Genomic DNA, 17,934 nt, shown 5'->3' on the forward strand with positions numbered 1-17,934 from the left:
AATCCTGTCTCCTCTGTTCCGCAGAGGAGGTGGAGGGTGTGTGTGTGTGTGTGTGTGTATGAATGTGGGTATGTTTGTGTGTGAGTGTATGCACACGTATATGAGTGGGTGTGTTTGTGAGTGTGAGCGCATTTGTGTGAGTGTGCACGTATACATGCGTGTCTGTGTGAGAGTGTGTGTTTGAGTGTGTTTCTGTGTACGTGTGTGCACATGCATGTGTGCCCCATGTCCCAACCCTTGGGAGCTCTGAAAGCCGGGGGCTTGTCTGCATCTCAAGGGAACGCTATGGGAGTTCTCACTAGTCCCCCAAACAGAGTAGTGCTCTCCCTGCTCTTGGGAAGGACTGGAAGCTTGGTGGGGAGCGGGGGGACACAGAGGAGGCTGCAGCCCGGGATGCATGTGTGGTGCCGGGAGCACGGAGGAAAGGGTGGTGTCTGGGGAGCAGGGGGAGAAGTAGCTGAGGAAGGATCGGGGCTAAGGCTCATCGGCAGCGTCCTTTCTCCTGCTCCTCTTCTGTGTGGGCCAGCCAGACGCAGAGGAGAGCAAGGGGGTGAGAGAAGAGAAGGTAAGAAGCCGCAGCGATTATGCAGCCCAGCAGCCAATAAGCTGGCGAGAGGAAACATAAGCAGGAAAACGCTTCTCTGGGACAGAACACTAGCTCACAGACAGTCTGAAGGCCTTTATCTGGAAGCTTGTTACAATAAAGCTTCCATGTGGTTGGGAAGAAACCAGGAACCTCATGGGCTGTGCTCCCCAAACCTTTGTTTCCCATCCCAATCTAGAAATAATGAAGGCACTGTGTGAGCTCACTGCCGTCCATGATCTCAGCCAAGGCTCACAGAGCTTAGGTCCATTTTATAAAGGGAAAAACTGAGGCTCGGAAAGGTGGAGTAACTTGTTCAAGATCAGAGTAGGATCACAGACCCAGGTCTTTGGTGACATGCCTGGGATATAACAGAAGGTCCCGGTTCTGCTTGCCCTGGGGGGCGTGCAGATATTCTTAATGGCAGAGGGGGCTTCCCTCCCCTTAGAGCACAAACGCCGGGTGCTTGTCTGGGATCTGCAGTGGGCGCCGAAAGACACCGGCTCTTGTGTTCCTCACAATCATGGTCTGGAACAGACGGAGGGCACACAGCAAGGTCTTGCCCGAGCCAGGATCCAAGCACAAACCTAGCTGATCCCAAAGGCCCTGCTGTGGCCCACTGTGCTCTACTCCTTCTCTAGTGGAAAGAGGGCCCCACCGACTCCCCGAATGTGCCTCCTGTTTGCAGCTGGGTCTGCCCGGGAGAGGAGACACATTGCACCCATTACTCATTACTCATGGGCCTGCCAGGCCTCCCAGTGATTAAGCCCTTAGAATTTCCCTCGGCCCTGGGTGACATCATTGCATAATTAAGGTGACTGTGATGCCCAACTGCATGCACCAAACAAAGGTCCCTTGTTTTAATTTATCATCCGAGCTCTCCTTGTGCAAGACTGAGCTCCCACTTGGTAATTGAGGAGGACGGTTTAACCTGACTGAATGAGGGCAGGGCTCGGGGCAAAGCGGCAACGTGGCAGAAGAGGGGATCCTATGTCAGCTCTTAATTTAACATGGTAATGAGGGCACCAATAAAAGAAGATAAATGGTATGCTTACCCTGGAAAGACAAGATGCCAACACGAATCAGGAAGATGCCTTCCTTTTATATAATTTTCTCACCAAGCAGCTGAATAGATTTTTTTGGTCTCCTTTTATTTCTCATCTGACCCTTGGATGGAGCTACTCCTAAGTGCTCACATGTCCTGAGGTTGATCACTGTCTACCCAGAGCGCTGTGCTAATGCACATAGGTTCTGCAGCCCAAAGTACAAAGGTTCAACCCCCCGTCTTTGCCAATTACTAGTTTTGTGACCTGGGACCAGTTACCTAAACTCTGAGTACCTCAGTTACTGTATCCATAAAAAGGACAAGAATGATACTAGTCCCAACTTCATAAAGCTGTTGTGAGGATTTAAGTGAGATACCATGTGTTGTGTTGAGGACCCTGCTTAGGGCATCAGCACTGTAGGAGTGTTAGTATTACCTCGACCACTTTCTTAACTATCTTTGTACAAAGGCGTAGTGTCTTACATAGAGCATGTGTTCAAAAAATGTCCCTTCTCTCTTAGTAAATTTCGGTGTTCTCACCACACACATGCACACACGCAAAGAAAAAGAAAGAAACGGTAATTATGTGATGGGATGGAGATGTTAAGGAATGGCATGGTGGTAATTGATTGGCAATCTATAAATGTATCAAATCAACGGGTTGTACGCTTAAACTTAGACAGTATTAATGTGTCAATTATATCTCCATAAAGCTGGAAAAAAAATACTAAATGGCCTTTCATTATATTTTCTCTCTCCCCCTCTTCTCTCTCTTTGTCCCTCTCTCTCCACAAACAGACTCATCTCTAAGGTCATGCATGAGTTAGAGAAAGTAAAATGTAGCAAAGATCCATTGGCATGTGATTGCTATGAGCTAGAAGAGGGGATGGCAGTGGTTATAATGTTTCTGTGTTCCATCCTTCCTTCCACACCCTCAGTATTTATATTTATCTTTCCCATAACCCTTTTTGAATCCTTTTGAATTTCAGCTATTCATTTGTGAATATTTCCGTTTATTGTGAGTTCTTCTGAAATCCTTTGAAAGCCATCTAATTATTTGCCAAAATTCTAACAATTTTATTTTATTTTTTTTAAAGATTTTATTTATTATTTGACAGAGAGAATGAGAGAGAGAGAGCACATGAGAGGGGGGAGGGTCAGAGGGAGAAGCAGACTCCCCACTGAGCAGGGAGCCCGATGCGGGACTCGATCCCGGGACTCCGGGATCATGACCCAAGCCGAAGGCAGTCGCTCAACCGACTGAGCCACCCAGGCGCCCAATTCTAACAATTTAAGAAAGCGGACTAATTTCTCCAGTAGTACATTAATGCTTATTTATTTATAAATTTCAATTATGTATATTCTTATAATGTATAGGAATTCATATGAGATGATATAGTTTTAATAACTCTTGGAGAAATCTGCCAAATTACATTTGCCTGATTTTTAATTCTCTTCAGAGAAGCAATTTAATGAACTGTTAAGGAACATAATGGGATTTCTGCTTCTTACCAATGTATTTCCTCCTCAGAAAAGTATATATTTAAAATCCCATGTAAAGTTAATACCCCATTCATCATAAATACAAATCTGAGGAAGGATCTGACCTTGCATAGCAATTAAAAATGTTAAAATTTGGCTACTGGTAAAAAACAACAAATTTTTAAAAAGGCCTTAGGGATGCAGGGAGTCCAAATAGGGAATAAGATGATATTTAAAAAGATAAGCAAAAAACTGCAAAGAAAAAGAAGGATCACCTCACAGGGGAAAGGGGAGGACAGATTCACTCATGAATGCATCCAGAAGTGTATATTCATATTTATTATTTATTATGTTTAAGAATACATTATAAGATTATGGGCAAATTTAGAAAATCCAGCAAATTGGGCATTTGGTGACATGATCTTTAGAAGAATCCACTTCACATCGTCTCCTTATTCTTTTATGAAAGAATTCTCCAGTTGCCTTTCTGTTTATTGAGAGGAGTTAAAATGGAACAGAGTGAATGACCAAATGCTGAGAGAAATGTAAACGGGCCTCCATAGTAAATTGGTAGGAAGGCAGGCTAGGGGATTATTTCCAGAGAACATCTCTAGTGAAGTATAAGATATGTACAGGAAAGTGTACAAGGCATGAACATACAGCCAAATGTAACTTGCATCCAGACCAGGACATAAAATATTACTAGCCTTCCACAGAAGCTTTTTGTCCCCTGTCCCAGGCATTGTCCTACCTCCTCAAATTAACCACTGTCCTGACTCACCCCAGATCAGCTCTGTCTTCGCATGCCTATTTTGTACTTTATATAAATAGAATCATATCTATGAACTCTCTGGTGTTGGCTTCTTTGGCTCAGCATAATGTTTGCGAAATCTCTTCACAACGTGTGTATAGTTCTATTGTTCCTGTTGTGTAGAATTCCTCAGGAACATCCTGCAATTCATCCATTCGATTGTTGATGAATGTTTGGATTGTTTTCAATTTGTGGCTATTACAAAGAGCGTTGTTATGTACATCCTAGTACATGTGTTTGGGTGAGGATATGTACATACTTGTTTAGAAGATTTTGAAGGTTTCTGCAAAATTTTAGTTGATTAACTTTTTTTAAAAAAGATTTTATTTGAGAAAGAGAGAGAGCATGCACGCACGAAGAGGGGAAGGGCAAAGGGAGAGGGAGAAAGGGAGAAAGGGAGAAACAGGTTCCCCGCTGAGCAAGGAGCCCTGTGCGGGGCTCAATCCCAGGACCCCAGGACCATAACCTGAGCCGAAGACAGAGCTTAACCGACTGAGACATCCAGGTGCCCCTAATTGATTAACTTTTTTATTTGACTTCATGTCAACTGGCTGACCACACTTGGGAGTTGATTTGCTGGGTTTCAATGTATGCAAACATTCAGCTTTAGTAGAGCTCACAAACTAGTTTTCCCGAGTGGTTGTATCCATTTCCATTCCCACTAGCATAGTAAGAGTTCCGGCTCCTCTATATCCTTGTAAAACTGTAGGTATTGTCGTATATTCAGAAGTTTTTCATATGCTTATTTATCATTTTGACATTCTCTTTTGTGATGTACCTATTCAATTCTTTAGCACGTTTTAAAAATTGGGTAGTCTGTCTTTCCCTATGGATTTGTAGGATTGAGTTATATATTCTGGATACAAATTTTTTTTGGTAGTATATGTATATTCTCCCTCCCTGTGGCTTGCCTTTTACCTATCTTCATGGGCTCTTTTGATAAACAGATGTTCTTAATTTAATGTAAACCAATTTGTCAATCTTTTCCCAACAAGAAGTACTTTTTGTGTCCCCGGGCTAGATGATTGTCAATGTCTCTCCCAATATGAAAATTATGGGACTCAGTGACTGTCCCTTGGCTTCTCCACGTGTTTTTTCGGCTCAGACTCTTAGTGGTTATGCTCCTCCTGCTGCAAGAGCAAAGAGACACACTCAGGTTGCACACTCATAAGGAGGTGTAGGTGCTGGGACACGTGGGGACTGAAGGAAGGCAGCAAACAGACGTAGCCATCCTGCAGCCTGGCATCGGGGAAACTTGGAACAGTGTCCAGCCGTTCTGTCTCTGTTTCTGTTGCTCACACCACATTATCCCCTCAGTACCTTCTTCCTCTCTCTCCTTGCCTCCTGGCTGCTTCTGATGGCCTTCACTCTGAGTCTCTGTTTTAGAAGACAGTGCATGAATAGAAAAACAGAGGTATGGTGAACCAAAAGAATAGTTTGTTACTACTTCCCCTTGATCCCAAGGGGAAGGGACAGGCCATGCCACAAGGGGCCACATGGGGAAGGTACCAGGCGTGGTCAGGGGGTAGAGGGAGGAGGGAAGGAGGGAGAACTGTGGACAAGAGTCAAACCGCAATAAAGATTTGCATGAGAAGGAAAGGGTAAACTAGGCTTGGCTGGTTTGAATAATTTCAGCAGGCTCTGGGGCAGACAGGCTGTCCCTCGCTGTCTGGTACCAGGGCCTGGGGGGGACAGGACAGGTGGATAGTGGCCCAGAGTGGGTTTGTATTTGAAAAGTGTGCTTAGGGGCAAATTGTTCTCTATCTCTAGAACTGGTTAACTTGGGAGGGGCTGTCCCCTTCAGGGTCAGCTAGGCCCTGGATGTCAAAGCAGCAGAATACAGAACCTAAAAGACACGCTTCCCGGACTGTCTCCCCTCCTGAGAACTGTCGGTCCCCTAATATAACTTACATTCATGACCCTTCTCACGGGAGGCTAACTTGTCCGGGGAAGCCTGTTTGTTTCTGAACAGAGTTTCCGGACAGCCCCCCAATCCTACAGCTGACTGGCCAGGCTGGGGGTCGCAACCTCAGCAGGATCTGCCAGCAGGGGGTCCAGAGGGGTACCTGCACATGGTCAGCTCTCCTCGGAGGGGACGGACACCTACCCGCACACAAACCTCCAGAGCCTTCAGGCGCGCTCTGAGCTGCCTCACTCCCAAGCCTTCTTAGCTTCCCTTCTAAGCCCCCTGCCACATTTGTGTTTCTTCCCTGATTTTCCAGAGTGGTTTTTTTCTATTCTTCTTCAATGGAACATTTTCCTCTCTGCCTTTTGATACATGTTGTTTGTGTATCCGCTTTTTATCTCTTTTAAAAACACACAGTAACTCAGGACCTAGTCTGGCCTCCCTCCTTTCCTCTCTGTACTCCTAGCATCTGGAACCATGTTCGGTGTGTAATTGTGCAGTGAGTGCATATTGAATGATTTTAATAATGAATACTTATTGAATATTTTCTGTTAGGTCCCCATAGAAGCAGGCCCTAAAACAAGGATCCAAGAACAACTCATTTACTTTGGCAACAAGCCCCAGAGCACTGGTGCAGTGGGTAGGGAAGAGAGGGCAGTTGCCCGCACAGAGTGGGCTAGTGAGCTGTTCACCCGTGAGGCCCAGTGGGGCTCAAGCCTGCTGCTACCTTTTGAAGAACTCAGCGGGGAAGTGTCCCAAATGGATTATTTGTCCACAAGCCCCTGAGTGTGGGCTGTTCCTGGACCGGTTCACCCTCTGACACATAGAGTGTGTTCACAGATCCAGGGCAGACCCTCCACAGGCTCCAACACCAGGAACCCAGGCCACTAACTGGGAGCAACTGTGGGCTACGGGTGGGGCACTGATGTACCTCCCACCGTCAAGTTGCAAAACAAATGTTAAGGAGCCACAGGTCCTGAAATCTCAGCGTCTACACCTACTGGCCCAGACACAGAGAAACAAAGGGACAGGTTTATTAAAGACATTTATTTCCTCAGCTGAAATGGCTAGCTGACACTGGGGGGAGATGGCTGACGCCCTCAGGGTCCTCCCACATTTTCCCACCCTCTGCTGGGCCCTCACAGCTGGGAACAGCTGGGCTACACGCTGGGCTAAGCTGTCGGGAAAACTGTGGCATGGCCAAAGCGTGCCCTGGGTGGTGCAGGATGGGGGCCTTCCAGCTCTCATGATTTCACAGGAGCCCTCCCAAAGCAGCAGTATTACGTTGGGGGTGCTGCTTTCATGTTTCTCCCCATCGCTCAAAGACAGGCCACTTCTCCCCTTTGTGACCATGGTGAGGTCCTTTTCCTCCCTTGGAAGCATCTGTGCAGCCTGGCTCCAGGGAACTCATCCCAAAAGGCAAGCTCAGCCTTTTCTGATTTCCCTTTGAGTCCTCCTGTCACATGGAGGTACTGCCTGTTGAAGGGGAGGATGGCACAACTGTGAGTGAATTTAACCCAGGAAAATGGGAGTCAAGATAACCTGGAACCCTCGCCACGCCCTCAACTCAATTTAGGAAACCCACATTAGAGAAGCTGATGAGGACAGGGTGGGGATGGATGACAAGTGGAAACTGTGACGTGGAACTCTCTGGAGTTTGGCATGAAAGCAAATGTCATCACTTTGCTCAATGCACATGAGTGTCTCAGCAAAGTTGCATGTTTCAGACATTCTTGAATTTGCCAATTTAGATTTTATATTTTTGGACACTCTTCTGGAATAATCTGTCGATTAACATATACCAGATTCCCTTTCTTTTTTTCTGTTAGCAAAACCCTACAAAAATGTTTCCCAAACCCATCCATTCCCCCGAGTTGTCTGGTAATCACAAGCAGGCCTCCCCATGTGTCAGCTGACTGTGGTGTTCCGGAACATTCCACCAGCACCACAAGTTTAAGTACTCCCTGGGGGCGATGCTCGTCATGCTCTGGCTACGATCCTAGGCTGGGAGGGCCAGGTACAACTGTCAAGTTGACAAGGGTATTTTTTTTTTTTAAATAGAGCAAATTGATTCTGGATTACATTTTAAGTTCTGTCACGTGGTTATAAGAAAGAGGAAGAGAAGAAAAACAAAAAAGGTACTGCAGACTGGAAACTGGAATACTGGAATACTGGCAGAAATACTGGCCGGGGAACTCATCCTAAAATGCTAATAAGTACAAGTGTGACCTTGGAAAAGTCCCTGAACATTGCTGACTTCGGTTTCCCCCTCATCTACAAAACTGGACCACATTCCAGCTCTGAAATTCTTAAGAACTCATGCATTTTCAAAATACACACATATGGATATCCTCATACACTTTGGATAAGAAAGGGGTGCCTTACATAATAAACAGGTACTTGTTAGTAGACTGGCAACCAAGTAGCACATATAAGACAACCAAACGGGGAAGGCATAAGTCTGGTCAATGATGTCATTACTCAAATTTCATAATTGTGTATTTTTATAAAATGTGTTATGAAGTATATTAGCAATAGCTTGAAGCAGAAAATGTTGTTCCTATGACTTAAATTTAAAGATTTTTCTCCCAATTCTTTGAGTTGTCAGAATCACTTCTATTTATACAAACCTCTTGTGTGATAGTATCACTAATTTGCACATCAACCCATTGGAGTGGCATCCTTACACTCCTTCTACTGACAAAGAAACTGAGCTATGGAGAGGTGAAAGAACTTGCCCAAGGCCACGCAGCTCTGGTAAGTAGCAGTGCTGGGACCTGAAACCAGCACCTGTTTCTGTCCATTCATCACCAGCACCATCCTGGTGATGCTGAGTTAGAAGTTCTGAAAACAACACCTTTATACTTGGATTCGCTTGGCTTCTCTCCCAGGTACTTGACACTGTGAAAAGGACTTTTGGAAACACCAAGGCATGATCAAGAAACTATCTTTGTCTTCAGAATGAATCTAGGAGGACAGGTTTATATGTGTTATGGGTGAGCTCAGCCCAGTATCACCAAGAAAGAAGGCTCTAGCTTGTTGGAGTGTGAGGATCCCTGCTAGGGAAAACAGGCGGCAGATTGTCTGAACAATTATGACTGCATCTTCCCCAAAGGGGTCATTTTCTGAGGGTTTTTTTACACTAAATTTTAAGTGTCATCAAATATCATAAGCTGGTACCTTGATTTGCTTTCTACCTTTGCATTTGGCTTTCCAAGATTCCAGGAACAGATTCACAATGTCACCAGATCAATAAAGAGTTTCTCACTGAAATCAAATGTTCATGGTTTCATCTGAGCTAGAACCAGAATTAAGCAGTTCCAAAATGACCATCAGACACCAATTCTATTCTCAGCCCCTCCTGTGGCAAGGAAAGAATGGTGCAGTTTGCCAAGTCTCAAATCCATCCCACACGGCCAGCCTAAAACTGGGTCCCAATTCAGACATTTTCTTGTTTTAATTTGTTTATTTGTGATGGGGACTTACTGCTCCTAGGAGGGTCCCATTAAAAAATAAAATCTCAGAAAACATCAAAAAGTTCTGACAAAACAACATCTTGATGATTTAAGTGTAAATATGTCAGAGACATATGGTTTCCATTATTCCTGAAATAACACATGGGTTTAAAAATCAAGGGGGAAAAGTGTTTGGTAAAACACATTGAGAACTTGGCTAACTGTTTTTTAAAGACCATCCTGAAGCCTGAAGGGGACAGCACCCTGAAGGGGACAAATCCAGGCAGCTCCACCCTTCCTTGTTTGTGTCTTTCCTTGATCAGGTATGACATTTGCACTGACACCAGAGCGAGGATGTTTCGGCCACCACACGAAATCTATCTGGCAACTTTTGCTTGGGTGGACAAGTCTAGGTCTTGAACGTATTCCTACTCTTTACTAGCAATGTTAGTTTTAGGCAAGTTAATGCATCTGGGAAATTCGAAGATAATATATGTCATATGATTATCGTGAGTGTTTGGGCCAGTGCATGTCAGCCGCCTGGCACATAGTAGATGCTGAGTACAAAGAAGCTTTTCAAATGGTCATTGTTCACTTAGAAAGTGGTGATTTGAGGATGGATAAAATATTTCAGGATGAAAATTTGTTCCAGCCACAGAAACAACTGGTAGGGGAACTGTACCAAATGCTGTTAAATACAGAGAAACAAGAATAAGCCCCAGACTGGAGGTCAGAATAAAATCAGTCTCTGACGGGGCACCCGGGTGGCTCCATCAGTTAAGCATTTGCCTTCAGCTCAGGTCATGATCCCAGGGTCCTGGGATCGAGCCCTGCATGAAACCCGGCAATGGGCTCTATACTCAGCAGGGAGTCTGCTTGAGATTCTCTCTCGTCTTCCTCTGCCCCTCCCCCACTCTCTCTCGCTCTAAAATAAATAAATCAATCTTTAAAAAAATAAATTTAAGGATGTTCATTTTAACATGATAATAGTTGGATTACTTTTTAAATAAATGAATTTTTAACAGCTTTATTGAGTTGTAATAAACTTCATGTATTTAAAGTATATGAATTGATAAGGTTTATACAACTGTGAAACCATCACCAAAATCCACAAAGTGAACATATCCATCACTCCCAAAAGTTTTCTTATGGCCCTTTGTAATTTACTTCACCTCTCTCCTTCAACCCCCAGGTGTAGGCAACCACTGAGGTGCTTCTGTCACTGTAGATACATTTGCCTTTTCTAGAATTTCATCTGAATGGAATTATAAATTATGTCCTCTTTTGTGTCTGGCTTCCTTTACTCAGCATTATATTCTGAGATTGATTTTCTCATTATGTGTATCAATAGCTCCTTTCTTTTTAATGCTGAATATTATTCCATTACACAAATACCCTGCAATTGGTGTACCCATTTGCTACTGGTGGGCATTTGGATTGTTTCTAGTTTTTTTTTTTTTGTTAGTTTTTACTATTATACAAACAAAACTGGAATGAACATTTGTATATTGTGCTTCCTTTTCACATGGCAAGTACCTAGGAGTGGAATGGCTGGATATTTTGTTAGGTGTATGTTTAATAGTTTAGGAAACTGCCAAACTATTTTCTAAAATAGTTGTAGCATTTTGCATTTCCAGGTGCAGCATATTAGTGTTCCAGTTGCCACCTAACTTTATAAATTTTAGACATTTTAATAGGTATATTGTGATATCTCACTGTGATTTTAATTTGCATTCCCCTAGCGACTAGTGGTGTTAGCAATCTTTTTGTGTGTTTACTTACAATTCCTGTGTCTTTGGAGAAGCGTGTGCTCAAACCTTTTATTCATTTTTTAAGACTCAGGTTTTTGTTCCCTTATTATGTTTTCAGTGTTCTTTTTATATTGTGGGTATAATTCCTTTATCAGATGTATGATTTGCAAATATTTCCTTCCAATCTGTGACTTGTCTTATTATTCTCTTCATACTGTCTTTAAAGATCAGCAGTTCTTTATTTTGATGAAACTCAATGTATCAGGTTTTTTTAATCTATTGCACTTTTAATATTGTATCTGATCTTTGCCTAAACCAAAGTTACAAAGATTTTCTCCTATGTTTCCTTCTAGAATTTTTATAGTTTTCAGTTTTACATTTAGACCCATGATCTGTTTTTTTTTTTGATGTAGTGTTCCATGATTCATTGTTTACATATAACACCCAGTACTCCATGCAGAACGTGCCCTCTTTAATACCCATCACCAGTATAACCGATCCTCCCACCCCCCTCCCCTCTAGAACCCTGTTTGTTTTTCAGAGTCCATCATCTCTCATGGTTCGTCTACCCCTCTGTTTCCCCCGCTTCATTCTTCCCCTCCCGCTACCTTCTTCTTCTTCTTTTTTTTCTTAACATATATTGCATTATTTGTTTCAGAGGTACAGATCTGAGAGTCAACAGTCTTGCACAATTCACAGCGCTTACCAGAGCACATACCCTCCCAGTGTCTATCACCCAGCCACCCCATCCCTCCCACCCCCCACCACTCCAGCAACCCTCAGTTTGTTTCCTGAGATTAAGAATTCCTCAGATCGGTGAGGTCATATGATACATGTCTTTCCCTGATTGACTTATTTCGCTCAGCATAATACCCTCCAGTTCCATCCATGTCGTTGCAAATGGCAAGATTTCATTCTTTTTGATGGCTGCATAATATTCCATTGTGTATATATATATATATATATATATATATATATATATATACAACCTCTTCTTTATCCATTCATCTGTCGAAGGACATCTTGGCTCTTTCCACAGTTCGGCTATTGTGGACATTGCTGCTATAAACATTGGGGTGCATGTACCCCTTCGGACCCCTACATTTGTATCTTTGGGGTAAATGCCCAGTAGTGCAATTGCTGGATCATAGGGTAGCTCTATTTTCAACTTTTTGAGGAACCTCCATACTGTTTTCCAGAGTGGCTGCACCAGCTTGTATTCCCACCAACAGTGTAGGAGGGTTCCCCTTTCTCCGCATCCCTGCCAACATCTGTCCTTTCCTGACTTGTTAATTTTAGCCATTCTGACTGGTGTGAGGTGATATCTCATTGAGGTTTTGATTTGGATTTCCCTGATGCTGAGCAATGTTGAGCACTTTTTCATGTGTCTGTTGGCCGTTGGGATGTCTTCTTTGGAAAAATGTCTGTTCATGTCTTTTGCCCATTTATTGATTGGATCATTTGTTCTTTGGGTGTTGAGTTTGATAAATTCTTTATAGATTTTGGATACTAGCCCTTTATCTGATATGTCATTTGCAAATATCTTCTCCCATTCTGTCAGTTGTCTTTTGGTTTTGTTGACTGTTTCTTTTGCTGTGCAAAAGCTCTTTATCTTGATGAGGTCCCAATAGTTCATTTTTGCCCTCACTTCCCTTGCCTTTGGCGATGTTTCTAGGAAGAAGTTGCTGCAGCTGAGGTCGAAGAGGTTGCTGCATGTGTTCTCCTTTAGGATGTTGATGGACTTCTGTCTCAAATTTAGGTCTTTAAACCATTTGGAGTCTATTTTTGTGTGTGGTGTTAAGGAAATGGTCCAGTTTCATTCTTCTGCATGTGGCTGTCCAATTTTCCCAACACCATTTGTTGAAGAGACTGTATTTTTTCCACTGGACGTTCTTTCCTGCTTTGTCGAAGATTAGTTGACCATAGAGTTGAGGGTCCATTTCTGGGCTCTCTATTCTGTTCCACTGATTGATGTGTCTGTTTTTGTGCCAGTACCATACTGTCTTGATGATGACAGCTTTGTAATAGAGCTTGAAGTCTGGAATTGTGATTTCGCCAGCTTTGCTTTTCTTTTTCAACATTCCTCTGGTTATTCGGGGTCTTTTCTGGTTCCATACAAATTTTAGGATTATTTGTTCCATTTCTTTGAAAAAAGTGGATGGTATTTTGATGGGGATTGCATTGAATGTGTAGATTGCTCTAAGTAGCAGTGACATCTTCACAGTATTTGTTCTTCCAATCCATGAGCATGGAACATTTTTCCATTTCTTTGTGTCTTCCTCAATTTCTTTCATGAGTATTTTATAGTTTTCTGAGTACAGATTCTTTGCCTCTTTGGTTAGATTTATTCCTAGGTATCTTATGGTTTTGGGTGCAATTGTTAATGGGATTGACTCCTTAATTTCTTCTATCTTGTTGTTCGTGTATAGGAATGCCACTGACTTCTGTGCATTGATTTTATATCCTGCCACTTTACTGAATTCCTGTATGAGTTCTAGCAGTTTTGGGGTGGAGTCTTTTGGGTTTTCCACATAAAGTATCATATCATCTGCAAAGAGTGAGAGTTTGACTTCTTCTTTGCCAATTTGGAGGCCTTTTATTTCTTTTTGTTGTCTGATTGCCATGGCTAGGACTTCTAATACTATGTTGAAAAGCAGTGGTGATAGTGGACATCCCTGCCACGTTCCTGACCTTAGGGGGAAAGCTCTCAGTTTTTCCCCTTTGAGAATGATATTTGCTGTAGGTTTTTAATAGATGGCTTTTATGATATTGAGGTATGTAGCCTCTATGCCTATACTCTGAAGAGTTTTGATCAAGAAAGGATGCTGTACTTTGTCAAATGCTTTTTCTGCATCTATTGAGAGGATCATATGGTTCTTGTTCTTTCTTCGATTAATATATTGTATCACATTGATTGATTTGTGGATATTGAACCAACCTTGCAGCCCAGGGATAAATCCCACTTGGTCGTGGTGAATGATCCTTTTAATGTACTGTCGGATCCTATTGGCTAGTATTTTGGTGAGAATTTTTGCATCCGTGTTCATCAGGGATATTAGTCTGTAATTCTCCTTTTGGATGGGGTCTTTGTCTGGTTTTGGGATCAAGGTAATGGTGGCCTCATAAAACAAGTTTGGAAGTTTTCCTTACATTTCTATTTTTTGGAACAGTTTCAGAAGAATAGGTATTAATTCTTCTTGAAATGTTTGGTAGAATTCCCCTGGGAAGCCATCTGGCCCTGGGCTTTTGTTTGTTGGGAGATTTTTGATGACTGCTTCAATTTCCTTTGTGGTTATAGGTCTGTTCAGGTTTTCTATTTCTTCCTGGTTCAGTTTTCGTAGTTGATGCATCTCTAGGAATGCATCCATTTCTTCCAGGTTATCTAATTTGCTGGCATAGAGTTGCTCATAATATGTTCTTATAACTGTTTGTATTTCTTTGGTGTTGGTTGTGATCTCTCCTCTTTCATTCATGATTTTGTTGATTTGAGTCATTTCTCTTTTCTTTTTGATAAGTCTGGCCAGGGGTTTATCAATCTTGTTAATTCTTTCAAAGAACCAGCTCCTTGTTTCGTTGATCTGTTCTACTGTTCTTTTGGTTTCTATTTCATGGATTTCTGCTCTGATCTTTATTATTTCTCTTCTCCTGCTGGGTTTAGGCTTTATTTGCTGTTCTCTCTCTCCAGCTCCTTTAGGTGTAGGGTTAGGTTATGTATTTGAGACCTTTCTTGTTTCTTGAGAAAGGCTTGTATTGCTATATACTTTCCTCTTAGGACTGCCTTTGCTTCATCCCAAAGATTTTGAACAGTTGTGTTTTCATTTTCTTTTGTTTCCATGAATTTTTTAAATTCTTCTTTTATTTCCTGGTTGACCCATTCATTCTTCAGTAGGATGCTCTTTAGCCTCCATGTATTTGAGTTCTTTCCAACTTTCCTCTTGTGATTGAGTTCTAGTTTCAAAGCATTGTGGTCTGAAAATAGGCAGGGAAAGTACCCAATCTTTTGGTACCAGTTGAGACCTGATTTGTGACCTAGGATGTGATCTATTCTGGAGAATGTTCCATGGGCACTAGAGAAGAATGTGTATTCTGTTGCTTTGGGATGGAATGTTCTGAATATGTCTGTGAAGTCCATTTGGTCCAGCGTGTCATTTAGTCTTTATTTCCTTATTGATCTTTTGCTTAGATGATCTGTCCAATTCAGTGAGGGGGGTGTTAAAGTCCCCCACCATTATTGTATTGTTGTCGATGTGTTTCTTTGCTTTTGTTATTAATTGCCTTATATAATTGGCTGCTCCCATGTTAGGGGCATAGATATTTACAATTGTTAGATCTTCTTGTTGGATAGACCCTTTAAGTAGGATATAGTGTCCTTCCTCATCTCTTATTACAGTCTTTGTTTTAAAATCTAATTTGTTTGATACAAGGATTGCCACCCCAGCTTTCTTTTGGTGTCCATTAGTATGGTAAATGGTTTTCCACCCCCTCACTTTCAATCTGGGGGTGTCTTTGGGTCTAAAATGAGTCTCTTGCAGACAGCATATCTATGAGTCTTGTTTTTTTATCCAGTCTGATAGCCTGTGTCTTTTGATTGGGGCATTTAGCCCATTTACATTCAGGGTAACTATTGACAGATAGGAATTTAGTGCCATTGTATTGCCTGTAAAGTGACTGTTACTGTATATTGTCTGTGTTCCTTTCTGGTCTATGTTGCTTTTAGGCTCTCTCTTTGCTTAGAGGACCCCTTTCAAGATTTCTTGTAGGGCTGGTTTCGTGTTTGCAAATTCCTTTAGTTTTTGTTTGTCCTGGAAGCTTTTTATCTCTCCTTCTATTTTCAGTGACAGCCTAGCTGGATATAGTATTCTTGGCTGCATATTTTTCTCATTTAGTGCTCTGAAGATATCTTGCCAGTCCTTTCTGGCCTGCCAGGTGTCTGTGGATAGGTCTGTTGCCAATCTAATATTTCTACCATTGTAGGTTACAGATCTCTTCTCCCAAGCTGCTTTCAGGATTTTCTCTTTGTCTATGAGACTCGTAAGTTTTACTATTAGATGTCGGGGTGTTGACCTATTTTTATTGATTTTGAGGGGGTCTCTGTGCCTCCTGGATTTTGATGCCTGTTTTCTTCCCCAAATTAGGGAAGTTCTCTGCTATAATTTGCTCCAATATACTTTCTGCCCCTCTCTCTCTTTCTTCTTCTTCTGGGATCCCAATTATTCTAATGTTGTTTCGTCTTATGGTATCGCTTATCTCTCGAATTCTGCCCTCGTGATCCAGTAGTTGTTGATCTCTCTTTTTCTCAGCTTCTTTATTTTCCATCATTTGGTCTTCTATGTCGCTAATTCTCTCTTCTGCCTCATTTATCCTAGCAGTTAGAGCCCCCATTTTTTATTGTACCTCATTAATAGCGTTTTTGATTTTGACTTGGTTAGATTTTAGTTCTTTTATTTCTCCAGAAAGGGTTTCTCTAATAACTTCCATGCTTTTTTCAAGCTCAGCTAGTATCTTTAAAGTGATGATTCTGAACTCTAGATCTGACATTGTACTAATGTCCGTATTGAGTAGGTCCCTGGCAGTCAGTATTGCCTCTTGTTCTTTTTGTTGAGGTGATTTTTTCTGCCTTGTCATTTTGTCCAGAGGAGAATAGATGAATGAGAGAACAAAATGCTAACAGGATAACAACGTCCCCAGAAAATATACTCTAAACAAATCAGAAAAGACCGGAAACTGGGTCAAAAGAAAGGGAAAGAAAGAAGAAAGGAAAAAAAAAAAGACAAAGAAAAAGATAAAAATAAATGAAAACAGAACAAAAGAAAAAAAACAGAATATGATCAAATATGATCAGGCTGGTGCATAGATCAGTGCCATACACTACATTTTGGGTGTGTTTTGGTCTGTTAGAAGAAAGTGCCTCCCAAAATTTTGAAGAAAGAAAAACTCATATATGTACAAAAATAAGGGTTAATAAGATGAAGGGATACAATATGAATGTAAAGATGATAATTTTAAAAGATTTTAGAAAAGGAATTGATACGATAAGAAGTTGTTTGAAAAAAGAAAGAAGAGGATTTAAAAAAAAAGGGAAAAAAAAGGGAGAGAATGTGATCAGGGAGGAGAGTAGAACAAAACCATATACTAGAGATTTAGGGTATATTTTGATCTGCTAGAAGAAACTATCTCAAAATTTTAAAGAGAGAACAACTATATATATATGCCAAAAATAAGGGTAACTACTATGAAGGGATAGAATATGACTCTAAAAATGAAAAATAAAAATGTTTTTTGAAAAAGGGATTGATAAGATGTTCGTTGAAAAAGGGAAAAAGAAAAATTCAAAAAAAAAAAAGGAAAGATAGTTAAAAAAAAAATTAACTTTGAATGACTAAAGAATCATGGTAAAAAAACCATGGATTCTATGTGCAGTATTCCCCTAGCGCTGGAGTTCTGCCGTTCTCATTGATGGTAAACTTGGTCTTAGCTGGCGTTTCTCGCTGATCTTCTGGGGAGGGGCCTGTTGCAGTGATTTCCAAATGTCTTTGCCGGAGGCGGAATTGCCCCGCCCTTGCCCCGTCCGGGCTAAGTAATCTGCTCGGGTTTGCTCTCTGGAGCTTTTGTTCCCTGCAAGCTTTCCGTACAGATTTGGAGGCCGAGAATGAAAATGGCGGCCTCCCAATCTCCGCCCTGGAGGAGCCAAGAACTCGGGGCCCCGCTCCTCAGTGAGCCCCAGAGAAAAGCTGTCAGTCACTCCCATCTCCCTGTCTCCTGCCGCACTCCGTGCTCACCCGGCCTGTGACTGAGCATTTCTATCTCTGGCACCCAACCCCATGTGGAGTCTCCAAACCCAGCAGATACCTGTGGTGTGCTCCCGCGCCTCTCCTCCCGGGGGAGGAAGGGGAGGATCCCG

This window comes from Mirounga leonina, unplaced genomic scaffold, assembly GCF_011800145.1.
Source record: "Mirounga leonina isolate KUSES-001 unplaced genomic scaffold, KU_Mleo_1.0 Mir_179, whole genome shotgun sequence".
NCBI classification, from domain to species: Eukaryota; Metazoa; Chordata; class Mammalia; order Carnivora; family Phocidae; genus Mirounga; species Mirounga leonina.